Here is a 22,106-nt window from a genome sequence, read left to right on the forward strand (position 1 = left end):
AGTGTTTGAGTCAGCGTGTGGAATAGTTCTTGCATTTGTTTCAAGCTGGTTTCTGCTTTTGTCTCATCGTCTGTGTTTGTTGTACAGCACACTTGGCCTGTTGAACAACTACTCCGATGTCAAGTAAAGTAGCCTTGGCTTCTCAGACCCGAAGCGGCCCCATAGCTTGCCTGACGACGCAAACTGATGCTGCTGTATCGTTCGTAACGTGTCCACGGCTGCTTCCATTCATGTAGTTTGTAGAAACTTTTATTATTTAGAGATTATCAGAGCCATTGATTAATTTTCCATATGTTGCTTTACCCAATTGTTTTCTGGCACTTGCCCAACACATCAGTTTCTGCGTAACCAGAATATAATTTCTTTAATTCTACGATCGTTGACCTTAGGGAAGAGTTTGGTTAGACAGGCAAGTCTTTAGGTGCTAATCTCCTACAGGGCCTTCCCCCGTATCAATTTCCTTAAAGAGCCCCCCCAGATCATATGTGACTAGCTAACTGTTTTACTGTTTTACCACTGTTTTACCAGAAAATCTGTAGTTTGAAAGCGTCTGTTTTCTGGATGCTTTATGGCGCCATTTGGAGTACAACAGGTTTGACATGTCGGCGCAAGCCAGTTAGATATTTGAACTTGAGCCCCTCACTCTCTGAATTACTTCTGGCAAAATACACATTTGAGGTTTGTGCGTCTTTAAATGGTCATAACAAATTGGTGTGGTTAACACCTAGAAACAAGTCCCATGGGTAATGATTCCTTTTCCGCCCTGGGTAGGCCCTGCTTTAGGAAGGTCGGGAGAAAGTGCAAGCCGAAAATTGCAAGCCTAGGGATAAAGACCCCGGAAAGTGCTTGCCCATTTTTGCGTGTTTCGTCCTTTTGGGTCAGGAAGTCGGCGATCCACGAACGTTCAGGACACGTTCATCTTTGCGTTGTCCAGGTGTTGTTGAGGCCCGTGTTGATAATGTTATAAACCGGCGTTGGGCCAGTGGGTGTTACAAGATGAGACAGGACTAGGCACTGGAACCTTTTCATGGTGACTGGGGTGGGTACCACACGTCTGTAGTCATTCAGGGAGGACACATTCTATTTAAAATGTTATTTGTGTGTATAGGTGCCAGTCACGAGTCTGTGTAAGTCCAAGACAATATACATACACACATTTGAGGAGCGGTGGGGCTGGCAGGCTCTAGCCTCTCTTCCCAACCCATATGTTTGGTTGACGCGCCCCAACATCTGCACCCAACACTCTCAGTAGATGTAGAAGGCTCCAGGTCCTGCTCACTTGGTCGGTCGCCGAGATGCATTTTCACTGACAAAAGTGTTGTGGTGGTGACTGGACGTAAGTGTCTGATTTGATTTGTGGGGTTTTCTTTTACAATCTCCAGACACAACATAGCCGGATTTGAAATGGACAGGTGAGGTGAGTCACAGCCCTCTGTTGGCCCGGAGCAGTCACTGTGGGTGTCTGTGCTGAGACTTCTGGAGCTCCTTCCTGTCAAAAGGCCGCTTTCGACGGGTTGCCTTTTTCATGTTTCAGACTGGAACATGGAACCGTTATTGCCGTTTTGGTTTCGGTCTTCCATCGTGTCGAGGCTAGCAATTTAAGTGCTATTTAATGACATATTGAAGTATCGATCCACACAGAAAAGAATTAGCCTAAAACCAAGAAGCCAAAGGACAGAACTTGTTTTTCAAAAGTGATCGAATCAAGGTTTTAACTTCTGCAAGGGGTTCCAGTGACATACAATGTTTTTATTCCAACAACAATAAGAGAGAGAGAGAGAAAGAGAGAGAGAAAGAGAAACAGAGAGAGAGACTGTTGAGTTATCTGGGAAATGCCTGACCCTCAGAGCTTTACCCAGGTCATGTGAGTGTACAGCGCTTGCATCCCTTTCAGTCCAAACCACTGGAGTCTGCCAATGATAAAATCATAAAATGTAGGATTATTACACACCGTCTGGACAAGTGCAGAACAGTCCTAAGCCTGGGCTAATCACAGCAGACGTTGGTGTTTGTGTGTGGTCTCCCAGATGTGTGTGCTCCGGAGCTGTCCATTCCATCCCATATAAAGCCATCTGGGAACGTGGGGGGGGGGGGGGGGGGGGGGTTCTGTTCAAACTTCCCTCCTCGGTAGGGGTGGGGTCACTCTCTCCAGCCGTGCAGGCTGCAGGCGAGGAGGCCTGGCCCTGCCTGGGAAACAGAGCACGTTTTGTTAGGCTTGGACTCTGGCCAACATGACCTCGTTCACCCTCTCTCTGTCTCTCTTGCTGCCTCTCTCTCGCTCTCTCTGCCCCTCCCTCTCTTCTCTCCATCCCTCGCTCATCTTTTCCCCCTCTGCTCTCTGTCCTGCTCCGTTCTGGCCGCTTGTCTGACTGTCTGCTTGTGTTTTCCCTGCTGGAGGATAGTTATTTTGTTCCTGGCTGTGTCCGCTCTCTACTGGGATGAAAAAATAGCTATTTGATAGATTTCCGCGGGGGGGGGGGGGGGGGGGGTCCTAGTGGTGACATCATTTCCTGTTTACGGAACAGCTGAATGGGTCTCTCTGAGAGGGGGACAGACCGGCTCTTCAGTCCACCTCCCTGTCTTACATCACTCCATTAAAGCTCTAAACCTCTCACTCTATTCAACCGGCGCTGATTGAACTCCGGGCCAAAGATGCCCTCATCGGCCGGACACACTAAACTGCACTGCCAGGGCCTGTTCGGTTCAAATCTCTTAACCAGTTTCCCTGTTCAATCAAAATTGGCGTTCTTCTAAGTGTATATTATGGTGGTCCAAAGTGAATTGATCTAAACTACTTCCTGATATCCGGTTGCTGATCGAATATGTCTCGCTACTTCCAGGGCTCAATAAAAGGGCATTAATATAATCCGATGGCTTTGGCGTTGTGGATCACTGGGGTATCTCCCTGGCAGATCTAAATGGGTTGTCTGTAGCGTTTGGTGAAGCGCACGGGGGAAATGGACGGCACCCGCAATCATTCCGATAACCATCGCAACACAGGCCCCCTCGGGTGGCTTCTGGTCGACGTGTCTGTCCCGTCTCGGACTACGGGCGCACCTCACTGTCCCTGCGACAGTGCGTGCGTGGTGTGTGCGTGCGGAATGAGCGCTCCGGGGCCGCTGGGATCACATGGCTATTTTGCTGTTGTCTCCCGGTCAGGACACTGATGGAACACTGTGTTCTCTGGGGGGTGATGACTTGGTGGTGGTGGTGGTGGGGGGGGGGGTGCATGCTGAGGCATGAATGAATCTCCCCCATCATCCCTTCTTTCTATCTGTCTCTCTCGGTCTGTCACTGACCTTGGTGGTACCAGCTCTGCTGACTGCGCTCCATTTCCTCCTTGCTCCCTGCTCCCCCTTCAGTGGCTCGCGAGAGGGAAGCGGGCGGGGGGGGGGGGGGGGGGGGGGGGGGAGAGAACCCGTCTGACCCCGGACAGAGCAACACTTTAGTGGCCACTGCCCCCCACCCACCCACCCACCACCCCCAGTACTCATGGTGGAGAGGACAGCTTACGGGAACACCCTGGAAGGCTCCTCGATGACTCAGAAGAAAGGGGGGGGGGGGGATAAAGAAGTTCCTAGTGAAACACTGTCGCTACCTTTAGTTTGGTTTTGGTCTGCGGAGTCCAAACCCACCGTGACCCGAGGTCTGCCAAGTGTGTGCATGGAGAGAAACCCGGCGGGATCCCGGCACCGAGACGTCCCTAAAGAGTGGGGAGTCAAGGCTTCTTACAGCCACTGGTCAAGCCAGTTGTTCTTCCTCTTGGCTGTTTTCAACACCCGGCCCTCCCTCATTCCCCAGGGAGGAGCCAGGGTGAGTATGAGGCACGGTTCCTGACTCTGACCTTGTGTTTATTGTGCTGAACGCACACCATTCACACACACACACGCACATACACGCACGCACGCGCGCACACATACACACAAGCGCGTGTGCGCGCAACTGTTAGAATTAAACAGCAGAGGCAGACAATGTTATGTGACCTGTCGGTTTCGTTTATCACGCCGGGTTGTGATACTGTCCTCCTTTCAGCCAGCAGCTTTAGACAGTCTCAGTAGCACCAGACCAGTCTGCCAGCAGTCTGCTGAGGATGGACTCCAGCATGCGTCTGTCTGTTAGCGTGTTGCGTCTACGCATATTAAGAGGAGTGCAGCCCCCTCAGTCACGACTCAGGCTTTTGTATGTGTGATGCATCAAGGACACACACACACACACAGACTTACTGTACAGAACATTGCCTGTATGCCTGGATGACTAGGTGTCTGGCTTGCTGGCTGTCTCTCTGGCTGGCTGTCTCTGGCTGTCTAACCAATTAGCTGGGAGAGATCTTGCTTTTCAGCTGTCTGTCTGTCCGTCTGACTGTGACTGACTGACTCTGTGTGTGTGTGAGGCCTTTGTCTTTCTGCCTGCCTGACCGTTTGTTTGGCTGAACGGCTGTCTGTGAGAGGTCATGTTTGCTGCCTGTCTGTCTGTCTGTCCGGCGGGTTTGCTGTCTTGCTGACTGTCTGTCTTTGTCTCTCTGAGAGGTCTTTGCTTCGCTGTCTGGTCTTGCTAGCTCTCGGTCCATCCATCTGTCCCCTCTGTCCCTCTCTTTGACTGGCTGTCTTTGAGAGGTCATGTTTGCTGTCTGTCTGGCCGTCTTGCTGTCTTGCTGACTGTCTGTAAGAGGTGGTGTTTTCTGCGTGTTGTCCAGCGAGGGACCAGGACGGGGTCAGTTCGCTGCTCTGCCCAGACTCATGACGTCAGTCTGGACAGAGCAGTCTGGGGGGGGGGGGGGGGGGGGGGGTCATGCAGGGTCACCCAGGGGAATGAAGGAGCTGCCTTTCACTACAAGCTTCCTCCGTTCTTCAGTGATTGCGCCGTGATGGTCAGTCTGTGTCGTCTTCCGATGGACCGCTGTGCAGAATGTTTACCTTATATGTGTCTATTAGTGTTTCTTATGGCTTGTAAAGTCACATTCATGGAGTGTTGGACCTCAGGAAGACTGGCTGTTGCCATGGCGTCAGCTTACTGGGGATCCAAATAAATAAAGCGATCATCTGCCTAGTTGACAGTGGATCTCAAATGAAAGCCAGGCAGTCTGAGAGAGAAAGATGTTGCCGCAGATTTTCACGGCGGGGAAATGAAATCAGTTTTAAGTGCGAACCTCCGGACCTCTTTGAAGACCAACAATGTCCCGCAGGGGAAATGGTTCTGACCCAGTCTCAGACTCGCCATGTGGTTTGACTGTCAATCCATCAGTTTAACCGCAGTGTCTGACTGTGTGGGGGCCTGTTGGAGCAGCAGACAGAACTAGAGACTTGTGTCTGTGTGTGTCCGCGTATGTGCGTGTACGTGCGCGTCGAACTAGCGTGAGGCTTGTCGATCCTTTTGCCATGCCTCTGTTGAGTGTTCAAATACATGATCTTTACCAAATGTGTTAAACGCCTTACTACTGTATCTATTATGTTACTATTATTTAATCTTTCTCTAGCTTGTAACCCACAGCGGGAAATGTATAGGACAGGATGAATGGCCCTGTGACATGTAATTGAATACCTAGGCTAGATTGATTAAGGTTTGCTTAATGGAAATCATGCTTTGTTAAAGTGATGTATTAGTTGTAACTGTCTAATGAGATGAACCAGAAGAGTTATTACTCAACAACCACTAGCTAAATATCAGAGCCTTCTAAAGGAGCCTCAAAGTTAGTTTTTTGCCGAAATGCTCTCTACTTTTTAATTAGGATACGGTTGTCTTCATCTTGATAGTCAACATCATTTCCCTTTATCTTCTTCCTCTCCTCTCTGAATGAGACTTTAACTCACAGAAGACAGATTCCACTGTCTGCAGTCAACACATTTATCAAAGGAGACATGGTAGAACAACGGGGATGCACGCATCACGCGGTTTAAATAACTTCATCAAAACGTTCCTCTTCCTCATTAAGCATTCCTAAAGTGTTCTGGCTCCTTGCTTCAATCACTGGCGCTCAATCATCTTCAGCCTTGCTCAATTCCATCCAGAGTCTTCATACTCCTCTATGTCCGGGGGTGTCCTCCTGCCAGGCTGCCATGTTCTATCGGGTCCCACTCTACTCCCAGGCCCCTTTTGCTCTGCTCATCCTCCGGTTTAAATTCTGTATCCTGTAATGATGAGCTCAATGTCAGAATAATCTGATGACTCATGATGAGTCAGGATGGATACTTACACCACCGAGAGAGGGAAGAATGTGGGGAGAGAGGGGAGCAGAGATGGGTGGAAAAAGAGAGGGATGGAGACAGAAAGAAAGACTGGGTGGGAGTGACCTCTGGCTGGTTCTGCCACTGTCCAGGGCTCAGGTTTCTGGTTCACGTAGGACAGGATCTCTGCTCGCCGTCTTGACAGGACAGGATCTCTGCTCGCCGTCTTGACAGGACAGGATCTCTGCTCGCCGTCTTGACAGGACAGGATCTCTGTTCTCCGTCTTGTCTTGGTGTAACCGTGTCACCTGCGGCCTGTCTGAATGGCAAAATTGATAATTTTGGGTTTGTAATGGTTGCCAATCTAAGAGACACTCTCCCCCCGAATGTTTCTTCTAAAATAAATAGAATCAGGAGGAAACCTGTTCTGCACACTGACATTTCCCAAAAGGAATGTTGTTTTATGAAGTTCTCTGAACTGTTCCCAAAGTCAAACCATTTGGAGACAATCTTAGACTATACATTTAAAAAATAAAGCATTGAATGTAACTTTCCAAAATGTTCCGTAAGTAATGAAGTACCAATAACATTATTATCTGGTCAAGTACCTTAAATGAGTTCTTTCCAAAGCCAAACAAGGTATTGGATGGTTGTATGCTAATTTACACATTTACATTCAGCAGACTCAACCTGATCTCTTAAGGTACCATTGTGCATAATCCAAAGGATGCCAATCCTCTCGCTAACCCCTAAGAACCACATGGAAACAGAGCATTTGGTGCCTGCTGTCTAAGCTTGTCTTCACACTCAGCCTTCCTGAAGCCTATGCGTAGCCGACCAATCGAAAGTGTGGTTTCGTGGATGCAGTTGGTCCATGCTCTTCTATGTGTATTGGGTCTTAGTGTGTGGAGGACCTCCCTTGTGTTTAATCCGAGGATATAGTTGCTCATAACTCTGTAATCAGCTGTGAGCCATTAGGAAAATTGGGATACATTGACAGAAGTCTTCACGGTTGATACACGCACACAGTATCTCCTGGCCTGAACTATCGGTTTACCCTGGGCAAAAGATACTGATCTGTTGTGGCGATTTCGTTAGCAGTGGAACATGCTAGCTACACGCTCACTCTTCATTAAGTCTTCAATTAATCTTTCATAGGAATGTGTCCCACTCAGGTTTTACTGTAGGCTGATATGCTGGGAGCAATGGTTGACTGGGGTAGCCCTCACATTCATCAAAGTGGTGTTAGTCAGTATTATTCCTGGCCATCTGGCTACAGGGCTAGCCTGAGCTACACTTCCCTAATCAAGGCCGGCTGTGCCGCTAACAGCCCAGTGAGAAATGCAACTTTAGCGCGTGTCATACGGGGAAGAAAGATTTAAAAAAAAAAACATCCTGTAATCTTTTCCCTCGTTTCATGTGTTCTAGCCTAACTTCCTGTGTGAACGTAGTCCTTACTGTAGGAAAATAGCTCTGCGTCTTAAGCTGCCCCTCAACTGCTAATCTTCAGGCAGCAGACCAGAGAAAAGCGACATTTTCGGTGGCAGAGCTGCTGCTCATTTCCATTAAGGAAGAAGATAGAACAGGCAGCAATTTGCATCTGCCGGTTCTAAGGGGTGGGGTGGGGGGGGGGGGTGCATGTCGCGGACAGTTGTTATGGGAGCTTGCACCATGTATTTGATTGGAGATGATTTTAGATGGTTCTCCAGATCTCCAGAGACCTACTGAGTCCAGGGTTCAGGTGAAGCCTCCTAAACAAGGTCACATCCAGCACTCAGGCTGCATACTAGAGTTCTAAAGTCTGTACATTACCTCAGCCAATCGTCTCAGAAAAGAAAGTGTGTGTTAAGTTTTCTATTAACGATATCTTCAAGATGTGCTAGGAGATGTAGCAGGGTGTGAGCGTGTTATTTCACTCGTAGGGCGGTTTTATTGTGACCAGGGCGGTGTGGAGACTGGATGGCTTTTGTGGGTGGGTGGACTGGTGTCTGTGGGTGGACTGCTGTGCCTGCCTCTCAGCGGTGCTCAGATAGCGGTGATGAGCGAGTGGGCAGTGGGCTGCTGTGCACCAGTCTTCCCATTACCCACCCCTCCCCCGCTCCGTGTCAGCTAGGCGGCCATCTTGGTTCGGTGGGTTCAGCGAGTTCAGTGCCGCCGGAGCCGAATGGATCAGGTGGCAGTGCCAGACCGCTCTGGTATCAATCACCGTCCGCCGCTGTCTTTGTGTCGCTCTTCTCCCTCCCTCCCTCTCCACTGACTGCAGAACCGAGGAGCCAGTCAAAACACCAGTCTTTCTGTCCTCTCTCCTCCCCTCTCTCCTTGTCCTCCTCCTTTTTCTTTTTTATGCACCTCTCTTTCATTCTCCTCCACTTGCATTTACATGAAACAGTGGTAAACATAGACACACACACACACACACACACACACATAAAAAGACCCACATTATTTGGGTCTACAAATCGAATGTCAGTTTCAGAAAGGACACCTAGGAGGTGTAGATAACACAGTGAGGCTCTCCTTGACCGCTGACAGGGAGCTCCAACTCTCCCTAGCCTCTAGCCGCATTGTCCTCGTCCTTTAGTAAGTCTGCCATTTGAAGGCCACGGGCTGTTACCCTGGGAACATGGCCCGGACTCTGGAATATCAGTACAGTACATTTACGCTGGTTAACCGAGGCTGTTTAGAAGTAGCATCAGCGACAGCCTGATGCTTGGGCAGCTTGTCAGCCGGCTGAAGAACACGAGTAACGCTAAACCGACTTCCCACTTTCGCCAGAATGTCTGTGTATGTGTGCTACTAGGGAAAATGCCTGTGTAACCTCACAAGTCGCTCATGTCTAGGAATGTGCTGTGCCTCAGGAACAGCAGCCACTCATGGGGAACAAACAATGGTTCTTGATTTGCATGTTGCCAGAGCACCTAGATTTCAATCTTGTTTGTAGAACCTGTAATCTCGCCTTAGCACAGAGTTTCCCTGCAGTCTGAGACCAGTCCAGAACAATCAATTTCCCCTGCCGTCTGAGACCAGTCCAGAACAGTGTGTTTCACCTGCAGTCTATGATCAGTCCAGAACAGTGAGTTTCCCCTGCAGTCTGAGACCAGTCCAGAACAATCAATTTCCCCTGCCGTCTGAGACCAGTCCAGAACAGTGTGTTTCACCTGCAGTCTATGATCAGTCCAGAACAGTGAGTTTCCCTTGCAGTCTGAGACCAGTCCAGTTCTTCTGTAGATGCCTCTGGTTTTATTAACGAGTGTTGTTCATTGTAAAAAGAGATGTTCCATCAACTGTAACAGGAGTAGGGCTATGATTCATTGAGTACCTTGAATAATTAGATTACCAAAAATACTTGATTAGAATTTACTGCCTGAAGGCTTCTATTCATCATGGCAGTGAAGCCTGAGAACGTTGAGGATGGTCAGTGGTTCCGGATAAAAAAATAAATAAATGTCACGCCAAAGGTGCAACCTTGCCTGCCGCTACTACAAAACAGTACATCATTGATGCTGCAACATTTTTGGAAAAGAAACATCCATTCACAGTGTGTATTTGAACTTAAGTAAAAGCTTGCAGTAGGTTTTGATTTTATTACGTTTGGTGAATAACGTTAGTGTCAGTGTTTTACTGGGAAACTGCATGTTCTGTATGCACAAAGAAGTTATAAAGTTGTTTAATATGGCTGTACTGATCTAGGTAGATGACTCACATCTACTAAAACCAACCTTGAAATCACAATGAGAGTCCTATTCGAACTGAAGAGCGAGGTTATTTGCTAAATACGGTCAATTCAGTTTTAATTAAGAAATTAAACTGAAATAGAAAATAACGGAAAATAAATAAATCTTACGTGTTATATATTGCGCCAGAGGTTTTTATTTTTTATTTAGCCTTATGGAAATCAATATCATTACAGAATGGGAACTGATTCCAATCAAAAACGATGCAAACTGAATGTATTTATGTAACAGTCCTTCACATAGTTTTTCTTCACAACGTCGGAAATTAGATTTTTATTGTGACATGGAGAAATTCATTAATGGAGCTGGGCAACGTTCATGTCAGCACGCAACATTTTTATAGATGGTGTTGTAAACATGATCATCACAGACATGTGCCTGATTTCCACAGTGGAGGATGAGGGGATATAAAAGAGGATAGGGGTTAACCGGGCTGATGATGGGGTTGGACTGTGCTCCAGTCCGGTTCTGCACAGGTCATCAAGGTCTGGCCGGACTCTTAAAGGCTGCAGCACACAACTGTCTGGTTTTCCTCTGGCCTTCCTCCTGAAGCACAGGAAGTCTTTTTCCTCAGACACATGAAATGCACACGCGCGCGCAAAGTCAGCTGGCTCCAGACCCACTGACAGGCGCCCGGGCCTTATGTAGTGAATGACATCCGGAGGAAGATGCAGCAGGGTTTCACAGACTGTCCATTGTGGAGGGGCGACTCGCTCACCGACACAATGAAGAATGGCGTTTTCTTCTCTCCTTGACAGTCACCACAATCGCCTCCGTCTGCATACCGTCTTCTGACGCCGCGAAACAATAAAATGCTATCGGAATTCAAGCACCCGTGCAGTGTGTCGGGAGGAGTGTGATGGTGGGGGACTACTCCACGCTTTTTTTTTTTTAAAGATGCTTTTCACGACCTTCTAAGTATAGTCTTAAAGCCCTGACAGGCCAAAGGGCTCTTAACCGTAGGGCCAAGGAGACGTCTGCCTGGTCGTTTGATGGCGGCCCTCCCTCTTCGCTCAGTTGCTGTAGAAAGACCTCCGTTGTTCCCTCTGTGTTTTGTCGTCCTCTCAGGTCCCGTCACCGGCTCCTTTCCAGGGGTGATCCTCTGTTAATGTGATTATGGGCAGCTCAGGGCTAGTAATCTTGGAAAGATTGTGACGTTATTGAGGCTGCTCACACAGGCTGTGTGTGTGTGTGTGTGTGTGTGTGTGTGCGCATGTGTTTGTGTGGGAGTGTTTGTCTGTCTGCTTTCGGGTGTTCGTGTCACTTGCCTCAATACATGCGTGGCGATGCATCTTTGCGCTTAATGCAAGGCAAGCATTTTCCCTGCAGCTCGGGCCTCGTCCGCTTAACACAGCGCAGCTCCCGGCCAGTGTCTCCAACCTGTCAGTCAAAGTCTGTCACTACGCCCCCACCGCCAACTGCTTTTAACTGGTAATAAAACGTAGATATTGGTCTTGGTGTATAAGTTAACAATCATCTTGCACTGTGGTAGGGTAGAAACTGACATTTAGAGCAGACCATTTTACTGCTGCGGTGTATTCAGGTCACTGTATCTTCCTCTCTGTCTCGTATCCTTCTGCATCAGCCGCTGGTATTAAATCTACCCGGCGGGGGCCTTCAAAGTTTAGTGCTCCGTAAAAGCAGCAAGGAAGGCCTCTCTTTGTAAACGGTGACCCAGGGGGACAAGCCTGCCTGGCCTTCGTCATCAGCATGCAGATGGCGTGTTGGAGCCCATCGATTGATGGTCCGCTGAGATCGCTGCCGGCCGGGAGGGCGGGAGGAGAGAAACGAGAGCCGGGCCCGGGATGCACTAACGCCACGCCCGGGATGCACTAACGCCACGCCCAGGACTCACCAACTCACATGAGCTCCAGACGAGCTGACGACCTGAAGTGCGGGGACAGGCTCGTCTGGCTGGAAAGGGACCGCTGTCGCTTGAACGTGGCGCTGAACAGCTCCGGGCATGCGACAGCACGTGGGTGCATGGACACAAGCACACGCAGGCGCACACGCAGACTGGTCTGCCATACATCATCAGTCAGGCTTGGTAGCGTGGGCTGTTTGCAGATCGTTTAAGGTCACCTAGGTGTAAGCATTTTGCTCATATTTCCTCGGCCATCTGCAGTTCGTTGAAGGTGATTATGGATCTTGGAGATTAACTGTATTCATACACTCTGCACCACAGAAATTTCACCAGTGTCTGGTTTTAAAAATTAAGAAAATCCCCCTCCCAATTTTGTGATGTTCCATTACAGATTATGGCCTTGTCTTCCTCCCCACATTCCCCAGCTGACCCCCCAACCTACACAAGGAGTCGCTAGAGAGTGACGTAACCAGGTAGCCCCGTCCACCCTTGGCAGGGCTGTGCCATTTTGCACCACCCTGTTCTGGCCCCCCGGGGATCAACGGAAAGCCAGGACACAAATGCTAGCCACAGTGGCAGCGACGTCTTTACGTTGGTTTACGTCAGCTGATAAACCAATCCGTGACCCCCGTGTGACCCAAGGACAGTCATGTGACAGACTGAGCGGTGACGTCTTCCTGGTCTGCTGTGTGTGTGGAAGCGCCACTGTCCAAGAATTTCACCTGTCTGTGACATGATGCCATGGCCCGGCGTGTAGCCGCATCCATATCTGTACGGGAACATGGGATTGCTTTTAACCCACCCCCCCATTCCTCTTTCAGCTGAGCTACCCTCCCCCCAAAACCCACCAGAGCAAGGACACTGTGGCGTTACTGCTGATGAAGCTCCCTCCGGTCTTTACAAGAATACTCTCGCAGTATTAGTATCACATTACATGCTTTACATTATTCAGTAAGAAGGGGGAATGGGGGGGATGGTCCCCTGCTGGGATGTGACCAGTATGTAACAGTGTGAACCATCTTTTTTATTTTACCTTGCCCTAACCCTTATTTATGCAGAACCAGTCTGAGGCCTAGCAAGTAAAAATTAATGCTGATTATTTTATGTGTTTGTCTTAGGCTGTTTTATGTCAGGGATAGATTTCTATCTTTTATTTCCATTTTGCATTGGAAGATCCAGGTAATCTCATGCTTGTGCGAGTTATTTTTAGATTGTATGTTTGACTTCATGAGATTATCCTCTGTATTTTTTTCGGTCCTCTACGCTTGCCGTAGTAATTGCAGGGCCGATCTGCACGTGGAGCAGTGGTCTAATTGAAAGCCCCCCCTGAGTTTTCCTTTAAAAGCTTCAAAGGCAGTTCTCTTTGCTCTGCCTTAGTCCCCCCATCATGTCTTATTAAGGCATGAAAACCCTATTATTCTCCGATTTATAGGAAGGAGCTCAGCCCCTTAGTGGTCGTCATCTCCAGTGGGGTGACTGGCAGGGTAGCATGAGCCAGGAGAGGTGCGACTTGTCCCCAGTTCACGCCGATCTGTTCCGCAGCATCCGAGACAGGGGCGTGTTGACGTTGACTCCCTCGCCGGTCCCCACAGAGCCAGACAGACGGCCCTCGACGGCCGAGCGCAGATCTAGCCGGGATCGTTTTCGTTTCCACTCGCGTGTGTTCAGATGGAGGGGAAACAAAACAGTCCTCACATCTGCTGTCGTCGTGCGGGACTGGAACGTCGGCGGCAGCCGCACCTGAATGTGAACGAGACCGGCGGTAGCTGGCGAATGAGACCGGAGGATCCTCGGTGAATGACTCGCGCTCACCGTTTCTCACAGAAGCCTGTCGCTAGGTATACAGCGTGGCGGTATATTCAACAAGGCAGCATTTTAGACAGACTAACGCTAGTCGTGCTCCAGTGCTTCCCTGTGTGAGTCATCCAGTCCCCTGTGTGCTTTCAAAGCCATAGTGACAGTAGTTAAATGAAATGAAACGAAATAACAGAATCATTTAACCGACACCTTTACGCGAAGCCACTTACTGTAATGTCAACTTTGATAGAGGCACGTGTTAGGTGGCCCAGCCGCTACTGCAAGTGGCAGCGGTGAAATAAAGATGCCGGACCTGTGTATTATCTGCCCGCTGTGGCTGGACTTCTTAACATGCCACTAAGCGGAGATTGCACATGGCTCAGGACTGAAATAATAATGGTTGTGAATAAAAAACACTGTTGTAAAATGTAGACCAGCTGATCTGAAGCTGTTACTGTGTCAATCCAAAATGGCGGCCAGGAATGGCCCAGGAAATGGTCATGATCTGGATCCAACTAGTTATTAAAGACTAGCTCTTTCATAATACCACGCTGTCAATGAAAATGATAGGGCACAGAAACTTGTGATAAACAATTTTAATGTAATTAATAAACTAAGCAGTTTGAATGTTTTTCTGTTGATAATGATTCCAAGTAAATTTTTCTGTACAGGGTTTTTAAAAGAACAATATTGAGTCTTTTGATTAAACAAATGAATGGAAAACCGTAGTTAGAAAAACAAAAAGATATAAACAAGTAAAAACAAACCTGGAAAGCACCCCCGCCTTATCTTCCTGGTAAGAAATTGCCATATTCAAGTCAGACAAGTAAAATCGTTAATGGATAACTACACTGAACAAAATTATAAACGCAACACTTTTGTTTTTGCCCCCATTTATCATGAGCTGAACTCAAAGATCTAAGACTTTCTCTATGTACACAAAAGGCCTATTTCTCTCAAATATTGTTCACAAATCTGTCTAAATCTGTGTTAGTGAGCAATTCTCCTTTGCAGAGATAATCCATCCACCTCCCAGGTGTGGCATATCAAGATGTTGATTAGACAGCATGATTATTGCACAGGTGTGCCTTAGGCTGGCCACAATAAAAGGCCACTCTAAAATGTGTAGTTTCACTGTATTGGGGGGGTCCGGGAGGTCCAAAAACCAGTCAGTATCTGGTGTGACCACCATTTGTCTCACGCAGTCCAAGACATATCCTTCACATAGAGTTTATCAGGTTGTTGATTGTGGCCTGTGGAATGTTGGTCCACTCCTCTTCAGTGGCTGTGCAAAGTTGCTGGATATTGGCAGTACCTGGAACACGCTGTCGTATATGCCGATCCAGATCATCCCAAACATGCTCAATGGGTAACATGTCCAGTGAGTATGCTGGCCATGCAAGAACTTGGATGTTTTCAGCTTCCAGGAATTGTGTAAAGATCCTTGCAACATGGGGCCATGCATTATTATTCTGCAACATGAGGTGATGGTTGTGGATAAATGGCACAACAATGGGCCTCAGGATCTCATACCGGTATCTCAATGCATTCAAAATGCCATCAATAAAATGCACCTGTGTTCATTGTACATAACACACCCCTGCCCATACCATAACCCCACCGCCACCATGGGCCACTCGATCCACAACGTTGACATCAGCAAACCCCTCACCCACACGCCCTGTACAGTGAAAACTGGGATTCATACGTGAAGAGAACACCTCTCCAAAGTGCCAGACGCCATCGAATGTGAGCATTTGCCCACTCAAGTCGGTTACGACGACTAACTGCAGTCAAGTCGAGACCCGATGAGGAGGAGATGTACTGCCAAATTCTCTGAAACACCTTTGGAGACAGCTTATGGTAGAGAAATTAACATTCAATTCACAGGCAACAGCTCTGGTGGACATTCCTGCAGTTAGCATGCCAATTGCACGCTCCCTCAAAACATGCAACGTCTGTGGCATTGTGCTGTGTGATGGAACTGCACATTTTAGAGTGGCCTTTTATTGTGGCCAGCCTAAGGCACACCTGTGCAATAATTATGCTGTCTAATCAACATCTTGATAACCCATCCACCTCCCAGGTGTGGCATATCTCGGCAAAGGAGAATTGCTCACTAACACAGATTTAGACAGATCTGTGAACAGTATTTGAGAAAAATAGGCCTTTTGTGTACATAGAGAAAGTCTTAGATCTTTGAGTTCTGCTCATGATAAATGGGGGCAAAAACAAAAGTGTTGCGTTTATAATTTTGTTCAGTGTATGTGGATCTAGATTAGAATTGTTTTATCCTATGCCGTGATTTTACACAGGTTCAATCAGGTTAATTTGCAGAAGCCAAATGCTTCCAATGAAGTTACAACAAGAACCGACATAGCCACAACCTCGATGTTTGGCAGAGGTTAAAGGATGGCCGGTGATGGTTGCGATTGAGATCACCTGCGCTAGTGGATTTAGCATATATTGTAGGTTTCTTAGAAGATTGGCTGTCAATGATCTAGTGGCCAATCATAGTTGCAAAGGGTCAAATACGTTTTGAAAGTTTTGCCTCACCCAACACTTCATTTTATTGGATGGAACTTAGTTTGCTGATGCACCTACTGTTGGAGACAGGGAGGTTGTAGAAAGGGCTTGTCTTGGGTATCCTGTCCCCTCCTTCACCTCGACTGTGACTGAGAATAACCTCATGAATTGGGTAGGGAGAAAGTGTTTTCGAGGGATTCACAAAGCGGGGAGGGGTGAAAGCTGTTGTCAGCAGGTCCATTAAGCAACCAGAGAGGGTAACAGGGCTACCGAAGTCTTTCCTTAGAGAGATGATCTGGGGGATCCTCACCACTGTGCACTTTACTACCCTATCCCACCTCTGGGAGGGAAGGTGTATTTTTTTTCATCTGTAGGAGGGAGGATGAGAGAGAGGGGGGAGAGTGAGTGATAGGGATGAATATGAGAGAGAAACAGGAGGGAGACAGCCACAGGATGCGCATGCATTCTGAAAGCTATCAGGAAACCGTTTCCCCCCTTGCTGCCAGAGATGAGGCCGAAGCTTTCAAGGAACATTTTACCATGCCAGTCTAAGCAAAGTATATATTTTTTCCTAGTTCCTTTTTCTAGCATTTAGACAGTGTTTGTGTTTTTTGTATTTTTTTTCCCTTTGTAGACGAAGCCATTGTACATTCTGACACACTGCTTTTTAAGCTTCTGTATGGAGCTGATTTTCAGGCTAAGTAAAGCTCAGGGTTTGTCCTCTGTTAAAATGGCTTTCCCTTGATTGTGTCTGGCTCCCATATTCTGTGCCCAGCTATAAAACAAAACTGGCCCGTTCTTCTTTCACAATTAAAATCTTGTACATTTTGCCAGTCACATTACATTTTTGTGTAATCCACGTTATCCTATTGGTAATTTATGCTGCATATATCTAGTGTATAAACACTGGTCTCATCTGTTGTTTGTAATGTAAGACTGAGGAAAATTAAACAACAAACAATAATCAGGAAATCCACACTAGTTGATTCAGTTGTCAATCAGACAGGTGTCTCGAAAGAATATACAGCTCCAGAAAAATGATGAGACCGCTGCACCTTTTTCTTTCCTTACACAATGCCAGGTTACCCATCCCTTCAAGGCCCAGGCCCCCCACCGCAACCACCGCCACCCACTAGGGGTGGGGCACTCTCCCACCACTGCTTGTCACCACTCTCTCTCTGCCAGTGCTTAATCACCACAATATGTGGTTACTCTTTATGAGCCTTCTCCCTTCTTTTCCTACTCTCTCATCCCCTGTATCTGACTTTGTCATGTACAGCGTCTCTATGAAGTGTCCAAGGGCACGAGGGCAGTATATTTTTAGTTGCAGCAGCTCAGCAGCAGGACCCAGGCTGCTAGTAACAAGCTATAGCTGTAGCTGAATGCATGTCCGTTGGGCTGCCAGTGCTAATAATGTCTCTGCGAGCAGCCGTCTCTCATCATCATACCTCTCCTCAGACACTGATTGGCCTGCCCGCAGAGGCTCACAGCACTGCTTGTTCCCTCACCCATAATGCAGCATTGCCAGCCATGGCCACCTGATTATATCTGTGCTATTGGCTAAAGCCGTTGAGCTAATTTATTGAGGAGATTTTTTTTGCCTATGGTTTTTTCAACAATGGTGGCAAAGTTAATGTTCAGGGCTTGGCCAATGAAAGTCTCTTAAACAAACATTTTAAAGCTTTCGGTTTCTTTTTTCTTTTTTTTATGGGGGCAAAGAAACATTTCCTTCTTACTGTGAAAAAAGAAATATAATTCTTAGTGACAATATAAAAGTTTGTATCACTTAAGACAAACCGTCCTTTTAAACGTGTTGTCAGCAAAGCCATTCAAACATTCGTTACAACTTTAAGATGAAGGTGATTCCATCTCCCAGAAGGTAGACTGACATAAAATGTATGAAATTAACTCCACCCAGGAACAGTACAAGGAGATGCTACCATCTTTGCTGCAGTTGCTAGGCTTCCTGTGACATGCTGCACGTGGAGCTGTGTGGCTCTGAGCCAAGGTAGATTGATTATTTCTGCTGATAGGCCAGGCAATCTGAGCCAGCAATTCCTATGCAAATAATGTCAAAGATTTTACACAGCAGCCCAGCTCCACACTGGGAGTGTGATGTGAAGCAGTAGACTGATCTAAATCCATGAGTAGTTAGAATTTGTGGTGAGCCATTCCTGGGGCAAACCGACACATGGGAAGCTTTCTCCAGGGATTCCTCACAGGCAAGGTCCTTTGCAAAAGAAGTATGTTAGTGCACATTTGGTGCCAGAGCTTCCCCTCAGACACTAAGTATTTTAGTTTGGTTTTATTAGAAACCCTTTCAGCTGCAGCTGAAGCAACTCTGTCCACTCCTCCTAAGGCATGGCAGAAGTATGTTTGTTTGTATATTACCTTGCAAGCAAATCAGTTGTTTGTTCTGTGTTTAGCTGTTGTGTGCAGTACATAAATATGTAGTAGAACTTTGTTTTAATAATTTTAATTTACATTGCTTAAAATGTTTTACTATCCTGAAAATGATTAATCATTTTTTATTCATTTTGTACCTATTTTTGTTGTTGGTATCTCTGGCAAACAAACAGTGATTGTCATCACCCTGATAGTTGACCTGTCATTGAAATCTGAAGTTGTGCAAAAAAAACTTTTTTTGGTATTAATGGGGCTATATTGTGTAAGGATGTGTGTGGAACAGCATTGTTTTTATCCTGTCCTGACATTGTGTAGAAAACAGATCTACAGCCTGCGGTTTCATTGCATTGCTTGTCAGGGAGACTGATTCAGGCTAGAAAGAGCAGCCATCGTTATAGCCTCAGTGGGACAAAGGTCCTGTGTGGTCATAAGCTGAAGACAGGATGGGAGAGGTGGAGGAGGAGAAAGGAGAGATGGAGGAGGGGCAGAGGGAGCAGGGAAAGGTGTAGGAGGGAGAGATGGAGGAGGGAGGAAGATGTGGGAGAGAAAGAGATGAGGGAGGTGGTGTAGGAAGAGCTGGTATTATGCAAGGATTTTGTAAAACTTGTCTTGGAAATTCACTAACCAGGGAAAATGTTGGCTTGTTATTTGTGTGAATGATTTGTAGTAAATGAATGGTGAAATTGCAAACCCTTTTTTGTGCTACAGCCCTGGGTCAGTTTCACACAATATTAATTTGATAATTCAGCAGATTTATGCTGAAACTGTGCGGCAATTGGTCAAATATACAGTATATTTTATATACACTGAACACAATTATAACACTTATTTACATTAAGTATAAAAGACTCTCATTGTCTCTATAAGACTTGCTTCCACGTAATCACGCACCTAAGAAGATGCATCTGTCTGGGTTTTGCGGGGGGAGAGAAGCAGCATACCAGTAATTCTCAGGTGAGGGGCTAACTCTTTGATATGAGTAGCTCACTGTCTGCAGGCTGCTATTTTTAGCATAGATTATTGCTACCCACTCCACGACTCTTTCACAGGCTGCCGCCCGCCCCAACGCTGAGACTGAAGTGTGCGACATCTTGTTCTAAATGCCTCTTTCTCCGTGTGTGTACACACTTAATCAGGAAGTCTTTAGGAGGAAGGAGGCATTATGGATTTAAGCAAGGGGATTGCTGCAATGTAAGCTGTCCTCCCCTCGATGGCTAGCCCAGCGTTTCCACTACGTCAAAGTTCGGTCACGTCAAAGCAGCTTGTTGACCGCCTGCAAATATGCTGCCGAAAAAGACAGCCAAGGCCACCTATCGACATAAATGAAAAAGGCTATATACAACCGACCAGAACTAATTTTGGGGAGCCAGAACTTAAAACTTGTTTTATTGCATCAGATGCTGAAAAGTTCCCGGTATAAGTTTTAATTACCAAACAAGCACGTCTTCGAGAAGTCTCCACTTTTTTTCCCAATGGAAACTGTACATTTGGAGCATGTCCAAGCTTCCAGAAATCTAAAAAGTCTGGATACCTGAACAAAGTCTATTCTTTTTGACTAGCACACTGAGGGACCCTTTACCATTCATGTTACGTGCGTCTGTCCACGAGAGATTATGCTACCCATGGCAGATGCTATAACCACTGAGGACTTCCTCATTCAGTTGTTTATCTGTTCTCCAGCTAGCTTGCAAACTTGGCCCTTTTAATCGTCCCCGCATACTAAGCCTCAGATTACCCCGTCAGGGTGGGGAACCTTGCCCTCCTCTCCCACCCTCGGGGCCAAAGATGCGCCCACCACTCCACATGGTGGCCCCAGCTGTATCACAGGGAGACTGTCTGTCTGTCTGTCTGTCTGGGACCCCGGCATCCAGCACTGGTTTTGGCAGCGAGTGCAGCAGCTGCAGGGCTGTGGCGGGGAGCAGGGGGACGAGTGCGCTGAGGGCGGCCGGGGCGGGACGAGGTGGGAGTCCCAGAGGGGAAAGAGAGAAGGAGCAGGAGCTGAAGGGACTCCGCTTGCTCCCAGCTCCTCTCAACCAGGGCCCCGTCCCCATTGTAACAGAGCCCCTCGTTGCGACAAAGCTGGCCGCGGGGCACACAAAGCCCCCAGATGGCACTCAGAGATGGGGACATATCAATAATAATGGACACCAAACAAAAAGTCTGGCCCAGCCACTGCAGGGATTAAAGCCCCACTTGGCCCTTCTTTTACCCTGCCCAGTGTGGCTTCGTGGGGAAGGGTGTCAACCCCCCGTCTGAGTGGACGTCTATACATCTGCAGTCAGCCATGCCTTCATGCCAAGTGTGTGGATGAAATGCCCGGTATGAGTCCATTAAGTCAGAAGGACGGGGACGCGCTCTAATTCAGGCAAATATTGGATCCATTTAGCAATTTTAATACTAGGATGGACAGTTTAGTTGAAAATTGACGGATTATGGAAATACAGGAAGTTCGGGGTGTCTGACACCTCCGTGTTTGATCCATTCTTCGCCGTCTGTCCTTTGTACCTCGCAGACGGCGCCCAGGTGGCGCGTGAGGAGGAAGCCTCCGAGTTGAGCGCTAAACAGTCCGGAGAGCACGTGACCACATCTTCTGTCCGTCAGCGCGGTGGAGGACACAAGGGGGGGGGGGGGGCGGGGGGGGGGGGGGTGAGGGGCAGGGGGCCAGCCAGGTGGCAGGTGGAGCTCTCTGGGGACGCGAAGCCGTTCTCACCGTAGCTCCCCCGGCGGGCCTCACCACTCTCTATCGCTCTCTTTGTTTTGGGGAGATATGTTCTTTTCTTCCGTCTAGTCTCTTTTCTTGTCTTCCAGTGGGTTGGTTTCCTACAGCTGGTCCGGTCCTCATCGTTAATGAGGGAGTGACTGGAGCCACACAGCTGCCCGATGATCCCCCCCCCCCACACCACCAATCACTGAGCATGTTTCACGCAGGCCAGCTAGCAGGGGCACATTCACATCCTTCTCTAGATTCAACCTCACAGCAAAAGAGTTGTTGTAATGTCTTGTTGATTGCATCGAAACTGACAATGATTGGTCATTTGTTGTTTAAGGAAAACAGATTTTCTTTATTTTTTCTGGTTTTTAATGGCACTATTCTGGATGATGACGTCGAATCTAAGGTACTGTATGAGACATGGTGCGCCTAGGATGTTTTGTCAAGTTGGTTCGGTAGCGCATTCCGAAAAGCTGCAAATCACCAAGTCAATCTCATGGGAAATATTTCCCAACTGAGCCCAGCGCGTTTATATGTCGACAGTCCACCACACATGGTATCTGTATTTGCAAATGTATTACCTCCTAGCCACATTCAAATATTGGAACAATCAACAGTGAGCTTGTGCGTGAAGCAAAACATCAAACTAATTATGTGTACAATGCTTGTGCCTTCTCACTACTTAAGAGGTAATGTTGACATTACCAAGGGCTTTATGGCTTGTTAAGAACCGGCATCAATGGTTAAGTGGTGTCATGTTGAAATGCCTTGTTGCAACCAAGCCAAGACACAAACACAGGCTCTCCTCGCCTTTTTCTTTCGCTCTTCTCACATCCTACTCGAGCGTTCTCTTCTGGGCACGCACCCCAGTCCTAGACCCAGAAACTGCAAAAAACCTCACTGCCTGA

At 47.6% G+C, this 22,106-nt stretch overlaps 1 protein-coding gene across 1 annotated transcript in view; it reads left to right on the top strand.

The window, feature by feature from the left end:
- The window catches only part of akt3a (v-akt murine thymoma viral oncogene homolog 3a), an 84,398-nt gene that overhangs the window by 12,302 nt on the left and 49,990 nt on the right, over positions 1 to 22,106 (top strand). The gene's annotated exons all lie outside the window — the stretch shown is intronic.

The sequence above is a fragment of the Esox lucius genome, chromosome 5 (assembly GCF_011004845.1).
Source record: "Esox lucius isolate fEsoLuc1 chromosome 5, fEsoLuc1.pri, whole genome shotgun sequence".
Lineage (NCBI taxonomy): Eukaryota > Metazoa > Chordata > Actinopteri > Esociformes > Esocidae > Esox > Esox lucius.